Below are 15,918 nucleotides of genomic sequence, written 5' to 3'. Positions count from 1 at the left end.
GTTAAGATAAATCAACAGCACTTCAGGCAGAATGCTGATTCCCCCCAAAATATATATATATAAATATATATATAATAATAAAAAAATGTACTTAAAAAAAGAAAAAGGTTACAGTAAGGCACAATGGCAGTGAATGAGGCCAATTTTTGGAGGGTTTAAAGGAAGAACTGTGAAGCTTATAATTATATAAAAGCATTTATTGTACATTAAGTCTTCTGTTAAAGCTATTTGATTTAATCACAGTAAAATTATATTAACACATATTTTTGGTCATAAAAATGTACACAGTTATTGCATAAAATCTAAATTCTCCCTTTCATCTTTACTTTAGCATGGTGTCCTCTATGCTCTGGCCTCTCTTTTTGGAACGATAGATAATGATAGAGGCTGGGGCAAAAAGGGATCAGATCTGCCAACATTTATGCAAAGATATTTATAGTGCTAATAAGTGAACACTCCTCACTTTTACTAAAATGTCTTTAAAAAGCAGGGCAAGGGCAATAGAGCACATAGCTACAATTCAATATATAAAGCATGCAGAAATGGTCGGGTCGGAAGTTTTGGTGTTTCAAACGGTACATCAACACTCAAAACAAAAACACATTTCTTAAGAAATCTTTTTCATTTGAAAAACATTACACAAAAATGTCCTCATGAAGCTCATATTTAATTACGTTGTCAGAAAGCACAAGCACTTAATGTACAGTAATTAAAGTACTCCAAGTCAAGCTCAATCGAAAGCATTTGTGGCATTATATTGATAACCACAAAAATGTATTTCGACTCATCCCTCCTTTTCTTTATAAAAGTACAAATCTGGGTATCGGTGAGGCACTTGCAAAGGAAGTGAATGGGGCCAACCTGTAAACATTAAAATACTGTCTGCATAATATACTCCACATAACACTGTAATTCCTTAATCCCTAAAACAATTTTGCACATCAAAATCTACACAAGCTCTAACAGAAGACTTAATGTAAATGCTTTTGTAAAATTGTAAGCTTCACATTTCTGCCTTAAAATGCTCCAAAAATTGGCCCCGTAAACTTGCTTTGTAAGAGCCTCACTGCAGAGTTTTTCTTTTTTCAAAGAAAAGGAGCAACGAGTTGTAATCAACATTATGCCACAACTGCTGTCGACTGAGCTTAACTTGTATTGAACCCGGAATATTCCTTTAACTCAAGGTGGCACAGCCTGAAATCAAATAGCACACATTCCTCCATGTGTAATAACAAAGTAACACAATTGTTCACACACCATTTAGATAAATAAAAAGATATTCAGGTATGTATAAAGCAGTCATTGTTTAAAAACAAAGAAGAAAAAAATGGATCTACTGTATTTTACATTAGCTGGAATGCAGAGAGGAGGCAAAAAGACAGAGGAAGAGGATAGAGCAGAAGAACAATTGTCTGAACCAATTCACAATTGTGTCTGGCATTCAAACCTTCAGACAAGAAAACATGTAACTACAGTTATGCAATTTGCTGTATACAAGTAAGATAACCAGAGTTAATACTACATTATTACCACATGAAGGTTAGCGGACATGTACTATACTGTGTAGTGTAGGTACTGCATATCTTCTTGACACTTGAACTCATTATTTGTGAAAATGGATGTCTACTTTGTCTAGCCTAAAAGCAAGTATTCACACTTTTTTTTTATCCAGAATTAAGAGGCAGCTGTCAATACAGAAAAGACAAATAATTTTTGTACAGTATGGTAGTTTCATGAAATGTCTTAGCGAGATAAACTATAAACACTAGAAAGTTGCAGAAGCATTATTTATGCCACTTTCTTGGTTGGTGATAGGTTAGGAAGGAGGGATTTTCTTTTACTAGTTTCTAGAGCTTACAGAACAAAACAGTGCAGGTCTGTGAGTAACACTATGTTGGTTCGGAAGGCAATGGCTTGTATAGGCCTCAAATACACACTAGTAAACTGAAGGTAACTGTCAAACCTAAAAGTGGATAGATGATAGTTTTTCTCATTTGATTTTATACATTTCTCCAAACTATGGTCAGTACTCTCAAAACAATTCACACAGCAAACGTGAAAACAGACTCATAATGTTGCTTAAAAATTCGATTTTACTGCATAATAAAGCACTCTATTTTATATAGTGCATTTATTAAAACTCACATTAAACTATAAACATGTTCTCTATTGAATGCCTACAGCATGATTATATTATCATATGTAGCTATTCGTTCATAACATTTAAACATACATATTTGTACATTTGAATATTTGCTTAAATGTACAATATGGGCGGTTTGACAGAATCTAAAAAGTAAACATTTACATCACAAAATGTTCTCCTCAGAGCTGGTAATATAGCCTTTTGGGGGCCCAAAGTGAAAACTTGGTGGGTTACTTTTTATTTTACTGTATATATATATATATATATATATATATATATATATATATATATATATATATATATATATATATATATATATATATATTTATTTATTTTTTTTTTTGCTTCAGTGGCTATTTTATGTTTTTTGTTTTTGTTTTGTTTTTTTGTGCCAACGTATATTCTGAAATTCCATTTTGTGTTCATGGCAAACAAAATAAAAATTAAATGCTTTGCATTTTTATTAATTTTAGCATTTTATAGTTTAGTCTTGGTTAAAGTAATATAATCATTAAAAATGAGTTGAATACTATACCAGAAATCACAAAACAGAATAAAATCATATTTTAATGGTAAATTAGGTAAATGCCTTAAAAAAACGTGATGGCATTGAACATTTCATTAATCTCATTGATTATAAATGCAATAATATGGGCACTAGCTTCGCTACAAATAGTGAAGCTATTAGCTTAACTAAATTTCTCGGTAGCATGGTTAAAAAATAAAATAAAAAAAGAAGTACCTTAAATGTAGCAAGCTGGTTTTGGCGTGTACTGTAGCATAACGTGTAATTTGTTTCTTTCTCTGAAGTGTAGCTTTCAGGTTAACTTTACTATTTTTTCTGTTGAGTAGTTGATAGCTTAGCTAGCTACATTTTTGGAGTAGCTTGCCCAACATTGAATATAAGTAAACAATTAATTCCATGTATTCAGTATTAATGGTTATTATATGGGATATGTTAATATTTGTATGTCTCTAAAGTTGTTACAGTTATACACTACCGGTCAAAACTTTTGAAACACTTTACTGAAATGTGTCTCATAAAAAAGCAGGGCAAGGGCAGTAGAGCACATAGCTACAATTCAATATATAAAGCATGCAGAAATGGTCGGGTCGGAAGTTTTGGTGTTTCAAATACAGATTTTAATGGCACAAAATCCCAAACGGTACATCAACACTCAAAACAAAAACACATTTCTTAAGTATTTACTGGACCATTTGGAGTATGGACACAGTTGAAGTATCTTTTGAAAGAAGACACTTGGGGCTTTATTTCACAAGTTAATATATGTTGAATTAATATATGTTGTTATTTTTAAAAGTTAGAGAAGTTTATAGTAATGGAATATTTTGTGCTGAACTTTTTATAATCTAAAGAATCCAATAATAAAAGTGCCAAGACAACCCAGAAATACAATGTTCTCAAAGCCACATGTCTAAAGAAGTTACGTTTCAAATTTGAAGATAATTTAACAAAAACTGAGGTTCCTGCAAGCTTTTTTCTCTGTAAAATCGCTGGAAGCGATTATAATTAATTAGAGTATAATTAAGGCTCCACCTTTCAAGATGACACAAAATCTGACTGCACTGCTCGGCTATTATGAATAAAACTACGGCACATTTTTTAAAATAGACTTTGGAGACAGGCTCATTTTGTTTATGAGACTCTAATATATAAGATATTATACAGTTTTACAACATGAATGCTGCTCAGATTGCATAGTTTGTTGAAGAACAACGACGAAGGGTAATTCTTTCAGGCGAGATCTCATGTAAACAATGGAGAATATATCAATATTTCTCAGATTTATCACTTTTATGGACAAAAAGTGCCATTGGATGTTTTTTAATTAACGCTTGTCATGGACAATTAACCTAAGTGTGGTGAACTGGATTGATCTGGCGATTGCGATTTCATAACAAAGGTATGAAGTCCCGTTTTGATATTGCATGTTTTCATTTGTACTCCTGGCACAAATAAATAAAAAGCAATGCTATCGTGAAACAGAGATCGGATATCAATGTTGAACCCTTAGACGTTTGTATAGATGTATATTAATTACATTTATAGATGGAAAATTATATATTAAATGTAAGCAGAGTTACGTCACTACCGCGTGCGGGGGAATTGCATATAAACAGGTTTAAAAGCACCCCAGGGTGATACCTCAAGAAGCTGGTTGAGAAAATGTCAAGAGTAAGTTACTGCAAATTCTAGGCAAAGGGTGACTACTTTGAAAATGCTAAAATATAACACAGTTTTGATATATTTTGGATTTTGTTTAGTCACAACATAATTCCCATATTTTTTTATTCCATAGTTTTGATGACTTTATTATTCTAAAATGTGGAAGAAAAAAAGAAAAGAAAATTATAATAAAGAATGAGTGTTTCAAAACTTTTGACCGGTAGTGTACATAAAATTATAACATTTTAAATGCAATATACAGAAAATAAAATATTGCATGCTTTTGTGTCTATGTGAACATAAGCAACTGTTCATTTCCTAGTCTCACACACAAAACATAAGAATACAGACGGATTCTCATGACATTGTGTTAATTCATTATACATTCAACTATAGACACATACCGGCAACTATGACAAAAGGACATCACACAGTGCCAACAGCAAATCTTGCATAGCAACAGCTCTTCTGTGATCGTGGTACTGTCGCCCGCACTGAGAAATGGTTATTGCCCCAAGACAGCACAGCAAAGGAGAGATGGTGATGTTGAGTCCTTGATGACAGCAACATTGACTGTGACATGCTGACCAGTGATATTCCTCCCACATCTCCTTTTTTGTTGAGATTAAAGTAATTATAGATCTGCTCACATTTGCCTGAACTCTTTGTCCAGCATCTCTCAGAGCAAGTGAGACAATGATATTGTGGCAGGGTGGAGGGCGGTGCTGGGTTGTGATTATACACACCCGGTCCCTTATCAGGCTAATTAAGCCTCCGAGAGGGATAAAGCCCGATGACAGACGGTGGTGCGACGAGAGAGAGATCGTTTACGGACATGTCTGTCATGTGTGTGTTTGTTGTCTTTTAAGTTTATAATTAAAACTATTATTTATATTGTCAAGCCGGTTCTCGCCTCCTCCTTTCCATTGACTCCCTTTACAGATATATACAGAAATAATGTCAACTGGAATGGATCTCATCACAATTGAGCTTCTCTCTCTCCCAACCTGCTGTCCCTTGCGTCTCAGCTTAACTCATCTTTGTTATATGGTAAGTTTCCAGGAGTTGGGTGGAGAAACTATCATTCTTAAATAAGCAGGACAAGGCAGAAGTACCTTTTATTTCTTCTATATTTTCTGTAACAACACAAACTCATTCACTCACTCACTACCCTTACTCTGTTCTCTTCTTCTCCTCCTCTTTTTCTCTCTCCTCTTTTCTCTCCAGGACACAACAATCTCCTCTTCCCCTTTCCTCAAGCTGGAATTGTTGTTGAACACATGGACACATGGGAGCTCCAGTTTCTGGGTGAAATGTCCACAGATAGTCACCAAAAGCAAGTTGCAAAGTGTGCTGTTTTTAGATTTAAAAGATTCAGTAAATCGGAATGCATATCTTATTAACTCTACCCCCAAACATCTATCCTAAACCTAACCGGCAGTGAAGTAAAACTGTTGTCTTTGAAAGAAAATTCAACAACCAAATCACGCTCACCGTTTTTTCTGTGAACGAGATTATACATCAGAATTTCCACGTTGAACACAAAGTCGTGCCTCTGACGCTGCCGCAATTTGCCAGTAGTGCCACAGGACAAGATAAACACAATAGAATTCATGCATGCATGTCTGATGGGAGATTGCTTGTCAGTAACTCGCCAGAATGCTGTCAATGTCAGGGTACTGGAACATTCGGAAGCAACATGTGGACTTCCCATATGATCGTGTTGGGGAATGACTGAGGCAATGATACTGAGCCAGAAATGACTAGGACAGACATAGGAGCAGAAAACAAAGGCTCTGTGGCAAAAGGGAAGAAACTGTCAATGGGGTTCAATACTGAAAAAAAAAACAAACAAGAAAAAACAGGTTTAAGTGAGGGATCAGGCAGACAAAGTGACTGGGGGCATAGACTCTAGAGTTGAGGCTAATAATGCAGGCACATGACAAGAGACAAAACATTTTGACACAGGAGCCAGAAATTCCCAATTTGGTACAGAACCAGAGGTGTACAAATTGAGACATAAGTACTTGACAGAGAGGCTTTGGGACAAAATAATAAATAGACATAGACCATTGATAAAGACACTGACTTAGAGAACCAGGAAAACAATGATTCAGTGTTTAATGTTAAGGGTTTGAAGGAAAGTTTTATTTTTAAAATGTTTTATTTACTATTTTCTTTATTTCAAGAATATGTGATTTCTCCTGTTTGTGATATCAGGAGTAAATAATGCAGACTTAATGTCCTAGAAAAATAACACATGCACAAAAACCCATATACCACACCTACATGTTTTGTTTTAGAAGCACATGACAGTGACACATGATAGTTCCACACATAACAAAAATACACATACAAAACTAGTTAGTCCACATTATTGACAGCAGCAGGGGACTCCCATTGACTCCTAATCTATCTCATGAGCTGTTAAGTCCTAAAATGTTCTTGTTGTTAAGGGCATCTTCTCTGAGAAGCTTAATGGAGGGTTAGCGCAATACCTACAGAACATTTGTCAGATTACTGAATCCATCTGACCAAAATGATCTGAACTGAACTTCCTATTAAATCACAAAGAAATAAATATAGCAAAAATATTTTCATTAATTTACCTGAATTCTACACAGTACGAGTTTCAAAAAAAAATGATTGCATGTACAATTTAGCCAAAATCAGTCCACTTTTGATCAAATTGAGTAGATTACAAATTTCTTCCATTAACAAATGTATATGTAAATGGATAATTACCCAAAAATGTAAATTCACTCATCATTTACTCAACCTCATGCCATCCCAGATGTGTATGACTTTCTTTCTTCTGCAGAATACAAATTAAACATTTTAGAAGATTATCTCAGCTCTGTAGGTCCATACAATGCAAGTGAATGGTGGCCAGAACTTTGAATATCCAAAAATAAAATGAAGGCACCATAAAAGTGATCCATAAGACTCCAGTGGTTAAATCCATGTCTTCAGAAATGATATGATAGGTGTGGTTGAGAAATAGATCAACATTCAAGTCCTATTTTTCTATAAATCTCTACAATTGACCAGCCACCAGTAGGTGTCGAAATGCATGAAGAATGCAAATCATCATAGAAGAAAGTCATACACATCTGGGATGGCATGAGTGTGAGTAAATTATTTTTGGGTGAACTATCTCTTTAAGATGCTAATATGTTCCCTTTAGAGACAGATAAGACACTTAAGATTCTATGATCTTCCCTTTCAGGACAGATAAGCTACAAATATCTTCTTAATTTCTGACTGACATGTAAAGTGTGCAGTGGGTGCACCTTTGAAGGTACTGTTGCAGTGACAAACGGTTATAAAATATACAAATATATTTATGTTATAAAAATATGACATTTTTGCTTTGTGTTTGTGTGCATGTGGGTTTGGGTGATTTATGAGGACATTTTTTTTTAGGTTACAAACTGGTAATTATAAGGGTATTGTGCTATAAATGTGGTTTATGAGGTAATTTCTAGTGTCCCCTTCATTCAAATAGCTTAAAAAGCATACTAAATTATATTTTTTGTAATGTAAAAATGCAGAAAGTTTTTGGTGAGGGTTAGGGGATAGAATCATGTTCGTACAGTATAAAAATCATTATGTCTATGGAGAGTCCTCAAAAGGATAGCCGCACCAACATTGTGTGTGTGTGTGTGTGTGTGTGTGTGTGTGTGTGTGTGTGTGTGTGTGTGTGTGTGTGTGATGAAATACTGCATTTGCACTTTTAGCAAATAAATATTTGCAAATAAAGCAAATACTAATATCAAAACTAATTAAAACTAAATTAAAAGTTAGTTTCACCAACAATATGCAGTAATGTAGGTGAGTAGGGGAGGTCAGATTTGGTTGGCACACTTTACATTCTTTGTTGAATATCTCTTGTGGAACAAATGTTAAAGGGTTAGTTCACCCAAAAATACAAATTCTCATAATTTACTCACCCTCATGAAATCTAAGATGTGTATAACTTTGTGTGTCTTTCTTCTGCAGAACACACACACAAAAAAGATTTTTAGAAGAATATCTCAGCTCTGTAGGTCCATGGTGGCCAGGCCTTGAAGCTCCAAAAAGCAGATCAAGTCAGCGTCAACATAATCCATCAAATTCCAGTGGTTAAATCAATGTCTTCTGAAGGGATCCAATTGGTTTTGGATGAGAATAGACCAAAATGTAACTCCTTTTTCACTGTACATCAGGTATGGGCAGTTTTGAAGGTGGCGAGGGCCAACATTTTTTCTCCTTTTTACCAAGGGACCGAATTACGAATCCGCACTCTCACACTGTTCACCCCCTTACTCAATTTCCTCATTATTGTGGATAATCTTTGCATGACTAATGCAGTGTGCTTTTAAAGATTTTGTTAACTACACTGGTGGCCAATAGTTTGGAATAATGTACAGATTTTGCTCTTATGGAAAGCAATTGGTACTTTTATTCACCACAGTGTCATTCAACTGATCACAATATATGGTCAGGACATTAATAATGTGAAAAATTGCTATTACAATTTGAACAAAATGTTCAGAACTTTTAAAGGAGCAATATGTTACATTGATATCAAGCATTTAAAATTGGTACTGCAGTCCAAATGTAAACTATTGGAGAGAGTTGACTCTCGCCCCCTCCTCCCCAGAATCGAAGCTCACGTAGGTTGCCAGGTTGAGGACACGCAACAGGAACAAACAAGCTGACAATGGCAAGCAACGAGCCTTATACTGTAAGTTGATCAGCTAATGTATAATTTACTTATGCAATTTTAATTTTTTTTTGCAAATAATAAACCACCTCATGTGGATTTTTTTGCAACTCTGTCAATGTTAGCTAGATGTATTGCTGGGTTCCATGGCTGCAGCGCGCTATATTTGCCTGCTAACTTGTTTCAAGTCTGGCAACCCGGGGTGTTGAAATACTACTGGGAAATGGGCAGAGTATGCTGGCTGTAGCATTGTTTTCGGATAAGCCAGTATTTCAACTTAGCATGTTTCCTAAATCTCTGATAAAATAGCATGATAATTTTATGCTTTAGTACAGTAAATATTTTACATATTGCACCTTTAAAGTACTTCAAAGAGTTCTCATCAAAAAATCCTTCAAATGCAGCAATGGCAGCTTTGCAGATGCTTGGCATTCTAGCTGTCAGTTTGTCCAGATACTCAGGTGACATTTCATCCCACACTTCCTGTAGCACTTGCCATAGATGTGGCTGTCTTGTCGGACACTTCTCATGCACCTTACAGTCTAACTGATACTGATCCCACAAAAGCTCAAAGATCCATAACACTCTTTTCCTATTACCTGTAGTCCAATATCTGTGTTTCTTTGCCTACTCTAAACAATTCTTCTCACAAGACCTGCACCCCTGAGTCTTCTCTTTACTGTTGTACATTAAATTGTTGAGTGGGAAGAATTCAAAGAATCTGTCAGCTGAGGTCATGTGAGACGTCTATTTCTCAAACTAAAGGCTCTGATGTATTTATCCTCTTGCTTAGTTGTACATCTGGCCTTCCACATCACTTTCTGTCCTTGTTAGAGACAGTTTTCCTTTGTCTTTGAAGACTGTAGTGTACAACTTTGTGTGATAGCTTCAGTTTTTGGCAATTTCAAGCATTGTATAGCTTTCACACCTCAAAACAATGATTGACTGATGACTTTCTAGAGAAAAGTCATTTTTGACCTAATATTGACCTTAAGACATGCCAGTCTATTACATACTGTGGCAACTCAAAAACAAACACAAAGACAATGTTAAGCTTAATTTAACAAACCAAACAGCTTTCAACTGATGTAATGGCAAGTGATTTTTCTAGTATCAAATAATCAATTTAGCATGATTACTCAAGGATAAGGTGTTGGAGTGATGGCTACTGGAAATGTGGCCTGTGTAGGTTTGATCAAAAATGACTTTTTTCAAATAGTGATGGTGCTGTTTTTTACATCATAAATGCCCTGACTGTACTAAATGCCCTGATCAGTTGATTGCCACTTTGGTGAAAGTACCAATTTCCTTCCAAAACAGCATAATCTGTACATTATTTCAAATTTTTCACCACCAGTATATATTAAAATTTGTATTTCATAATAATAATAATAAAAAAATAACAATTATTTTTGTATAACTTGCATTTTCAAGAAAATGTATCTAATTTGCATTGTCTGTACATCTGCAACACACACAAACACACAAATGAACAGACAAGGGTCGTATTTTTCATCATTTCCAACCTTACATCATTAAACAGCTTAGGTATTAGTTAAAATCTGAATATTATTGACACAATCCAAATATTATCATCAATAACAATACTGTATACAAGAACATATCATTTCAGCGCCACACCAGCCCCACAATACACACGCACGGAGCGAGCAGTCCTATGCGTCAGAGAAACATTCTCACTATTAGCAAGTTTTTTCAACAATCAGACAACGCATTTCTTTAAAGTTTCTCCCTCTGACAACGACTTTTTACATTTTACGTAAGCACGAGCGAAACAGTATAAAAGCCTTTTCACACCAAACGCGAACCTTTGCTGCGATTAACATTTTAACATTTTAAAATTTAACAAATATTTTGTCCATCATAATGATATTGTTCTAACAAACTCTAGTCCGCTGTCAAATGCAACTCACAGACTAAAAGCTGTTTATTTGAGCACAGCATAGCGTTACAGATGTTATGACCAGATGTGACTTAATTGTCGCGTTTCTCTCATGAAACACAAATATGAGAAACTATTATACATGAATACTAAAAGCAAATTCTTATGTTTAAAGTCCAAAAACACTGTGATACGATGTGTAGATTATGAAGTAGGTCCTACTGTAATCTTCACGGAGCGCGTTTGAAATCTGAACTGGTGAATGGAGGCCGGGCAGCTGCTCCCATGCTAGTGTCTGCTGGACCCACCTTCTGTCAGTGAGACTTGTGTTTTTTTCTCTCTCTATAAACAACACGGTTTTGATCAGGTGCGACTTATAGTCAGGTGTGACTTTATTTCCAGAAAATATGGTGAATAAATACAGTAAATAAATAAAAAATAAAAATGTATAAAATGATTTGCTGTGCCATTGAAATAATTAATATGCTAGAACAAATCTACAAATTGGAAAATTTGTTGTATTGTCAATTTGTACTTTAATTTTTTCCATTGCCGAATTTCAAACATTACGAGTTCACACTACTAAGAGAGACAGAGTACATGGACAGGTTCATGAAAATGAGAACTATTGGCAATGTTTATGTGGATAGTGCTATGCCATGGGATTTTTTTAATAGTAAAAATTGTGGCAGACAAAAAGGTTGGGAAACACTGAACTAAACCACAAAGTGTTTATTTGCAAAAAAGCATCCAAAAGAATAAATACATTATAAAGTTCCTACATTACATGACACTAAAACTTATTTAACAAGCGTTAGCAGAGTAGCAGGTGTTCAAATCATGGTCAGTTGTAGGCCTACTTTCTTTTGATAATCGTACACATGCAGCACAAATGCTTGTGTTGCAGATTGTTTATGAATTGGGTTGATGGGAGAAAATTGTTGTTCCCAAGTTACGTTTTTGCTTCTGATAAACAATGACGAGACAGGCCACATAAAGCTATACAGCAAATGTATATAAAGTTACATTACATCAACGTTAGCTAATGTCAGCTCCGAAATAAACACATACAGTGAGGAAAATAAGTATTTGAACACCCTGCTATTTTGCAAGTTCTCCCACTTAGAAATCATGGAGGGGTCTGAAATTGTCATTGTAGGTGCATGTCCACTGTGAGAGACATAATCTAAAAAAAAAAATCCAGAAATCACAATGTATGATTTTTTAACTATGTATTTGTATGATACAGCTGCAAATAAGTATTTGAACACCTGAGAAAATCAATGTTAATATTTGGTACAGTAGCCTTTGTTTGCAATTACAGAGGTCAAACGTTTCCTGTAGTTTTTCACCAGGTTTGCACACACTGCAGGAGGGATTTTGGCCCACTCCTCCGCACAGATCTTCTCTAGATCAGTCAGGTTTCTGGGCTGTCGCTGAGAAACACGGAGTTTGAGCTCCCTCCAAAGATTCTCTATTGGGTTTAGGTCTAGAGACTGGCTAGGCCACGCCAGAACCTTGATATGCTTCTTACAGAGCCACTCCTTGGTTATCCTGGCTGTGTGCTTCGGGTATTTGTCATGTTGGAAGACCCAGCCTCGACCCATCTTCAGTGCTCTAACTGAGGGAAGGAGGTTGTTCCCCAAATCTCGCAATACATGGCCCCAGTCATCCTCTCCTTAATACAGTGCAGTCGCCCTGTCCCATGTGCAGAAAAACACCCCCAAAGCATGATGCTACCACCCCCATGCTTCACAGTAGGGATGGTGTTCTTGGGATGGTACTCATCATTCTTCTTCTTCCAAACACGGTTAGTGGAATTATGACCAAAAAGTTCTATTTTGGTCTCATCTGACCACATGACTTTCTCCCATGACTCCTCTGGATCATCCAAATGGTCATTGGCAAACTTAAGACGGGCCTTGACATGTGCTGGTTTAAGCAGGGGAACCTTCCGTGCCATGCATGATTTCAAACCATGACGTCTTAGTGTATTACCAACAGTAACCTTGGAAACGGTGGTCCCAGCTCTTTTCAGGTCATTAACCAGCTCCTCCCGTGTAGTTCTGGGCTGATTGCTCACCTTTCTTAGGATCATTGAGACCCCACGAGGTGAGATCTTGCATGGAGCCCCAGTCCGAGGGAGATTGACAGTCATGTTTAGCTTCTTCCATTTTCTAATGATTGCTCCAACAGTGGACCTTTTTTCACCAAGCTGCTTGGCAATTTCCCGTAGCCCTTTCCAGCCTTGTGGAGGTGTACAATTTTGTCTCTAGTGTCTTTGGACAGCTCTTTGGTCTTGGCCATGTTAGTAGTTGGATTCTTACTGATTGTATGGGGTGGACAGGTGTCTTTATGCAGCTAACGACCTCAAACAGGTGCATCTAATTTAGGATAATAAATGGAGTGGAGGTGGACATTTTAAAGGCAGACTAACAGGTCTTTGAGGGTCAGAATTCTAGCTGATAGACAGGTGTTCAAATACTTATTTGCAGCTGTATCATACAAATAAATAGTTAAAAAAATCATATATTGTGATTTCTGGATTTTTTTTTTAGATTATGTCTCTCACAGTGGACATGCACCTACGATGACAATTTCAGACCTCTCCATGATTTCCAAGTGGGAGAACTTGCAAAATAGCAGGGTGTTCAAATACTTATTTTCCTCACTGTATATACTGCGGTAATGCTCCCTTACTTGGGTGAGAGAGCTGGAGATGTGACAGCAGAGGGTGGAGACCAAGTAAGGCACCTTTACTTGTACGATGAAATTACATTTTAAATAAGCTGCTTTGCTTATGTTTGTCATTCTTTGTTCTATTTTCTAGATTTAGCTATGTGGTAGCACATAAAAATTGCACATACAAGGATTATGGTTGGTACAAAAACAACAAAAAAAACGATATTGTTTAAAAGACAAAGAAAAGTGAAGTCTTAAGTATTGAATAATTGTTTGATATATTCTGTACTTAATGATGGTTCCTAGAGGAAGAGTCATCCAAATAACCTGATGCAATGCTTGCACAAAATTTTTATTGTTTTAGGTGGATGGTAAAACTTGGGAAAGGAGTGTTGAATAACTTCTTGGTTACTGTTGTAACCTCCGTTCCCTGATGGAGGGAATGAGACGTTGTGTTGATGTAGTGACACTAGGGGTCGCTCTTCAGAGCCCAGAACACTTTTCTTTTGAGAAAATGCCAATGATAATTGGCGAGTGGAATTTACATGTCACTCCCCTGGACATACGGGTATTAAAGGAGAAGGAATGCCCACTCTCGTTCAGGTTTTGTGCTGAGGAGCAGAGACAAGGTCCGGACATTTCAGCGGCTAGTACAGCATTGTGGCAAGAGGGACACAGCGTCTCGTTCCCTCCATCAGGGAACAGAGGTTTCAACAGTAACCAAGACGTTCCCCTTCTGCCACTCACTCAACGTTGAGTCAATGTAGTGACACTAGGGGTCCCTATAGAAAAATGTCACAGCAGCTGAACCGTGTTACCTGAACTGCTGAGGCAGGTGCAAGCAAGCTGCTGCATGCGTAATAGTAGGTGCATCAGTCTGCACGTAACCTCCCCCAACGCCCGAAAAAGGGGGACAGCCACCCCTCCAGCCTCTGTTGCGGGAAGGAAAGCACTAACCAGACTGAGCATCTCTTGGGGTCTTCAGCTCGGGAAGAACACCAATTCACAAACAAGGGCCACTTCAGGGCATAAAGCTGCCTCGTAGAGGGACTGAGCAATCGTGTCTACCACTGCTGTTGGTAGGCCACGTTGGCCTTCCGTGTCTCATCCAAAGGCCAGACGTGGAGGTTCCAGAGGTCTGGGCATGGGTGCCAGATTATGTCCCATCCCTGAGAAAGAAAGTCCTTCCTCAGGGGAATCTGCAAGGGAGGTGCTGTCGTGAGGAGCGCGAGGTCCGAGAACCAAGTCTGGGTGGGCCAATATGGGGCCATGAGGGGGACACGTTCCTCGTCCTCCCTGACCCTCGTCTCCACTCTCCGCTGGGCTTCGCCTGCCGTAACAGCGTCTCCTGGGATTGAGGCTGTCTGGGATGTGAGTTGACAACAGTGACCTCAGCCACCACTGACTACAAAGGAGGAGATGGTGGGCGAGTTGCGACATGCAAGGAGAGCGTATGCCACCTTAGCAATTTATGTATGCTAATGCTTATGTATGTTGTCCGACCAGACCAACACATGCTTACCCTGGATCAACAGCAATAGCCTCCACATGGTGAGCAGTACAGCCAGCAACACTAGCCAGTTGATCTTCCAACCCAGTCTTGCTCTTTTCCAGGAACCAGCGGCTGCATGCCCATTGCACACAGCGCTCCAGCCCAACTTGGAAGCATCTGTGGTGACCACAATGCATCTGGACACCTCCAGTAGGGGAACTCCTGCCCACAAAAACATGAGGTCTGTCCAAGGGCTGAATAAATGATGGCAGAACTGCATGATAGCTACGTGATGTGTGCCTTGGTGCCATGCCCATCTCGGGACTTGAGTCTGAAGCCAGTGCTGAAACAGTCTCATATGCATCAACCCGAGCGGCGTGAGTTCAGCACCGACTGCGCGCGCTCGCTTGTGAGATGTGCTATCATTGAGACCGAGTCTAACTCCATGCCAAGAAAAGAGATGCTCTGAACCAGGGAGAGCTTGCTCTTTTACCAGTTGACCCGAAGCCCTAGACGGCTGAGGTGCCTTAGCACCAGGTACCTGTGCGCACACAGCAACTCTAGAATCAGCCAGTTGTTGAAGTAGTTGTAGTAGTACACATCCTTCAGGTCTACCACCGTGAACCAATCTTGATGCCGGATGCACTTCAAAATGTGTTTCTGCATTAGCATCTTGAACGGGAGTCTGTGTAAGGCCCAGTTCAGAACTTGCAGGTCCAAGATTGGCCGCAACGTTGCTTCGTCACGAGGTGGCTGTGCTGAGGGGAACCTCGAAGCATTTACCTTGCTCTGAGTATCT

The sequence above is a fragment of the Xyrauchen texanus genome, chromosome 11 (genome assembly GCF_025860055.1).
Source record: "Xyrauchen texanus isolate HMW12.3.18 chromosome 11, RBS_HiC_50CHRs, whole genome shotgun sequence".
Lineage (NCBI taxonomy): Eukaryota > Metazoa > Chordata > Actinopteri > Cypriniformes > Catostomidae > Xyrauchen > Xyrauchen texanus.
Note: the sequence above shows the minus strand (reverse complement) of the source record.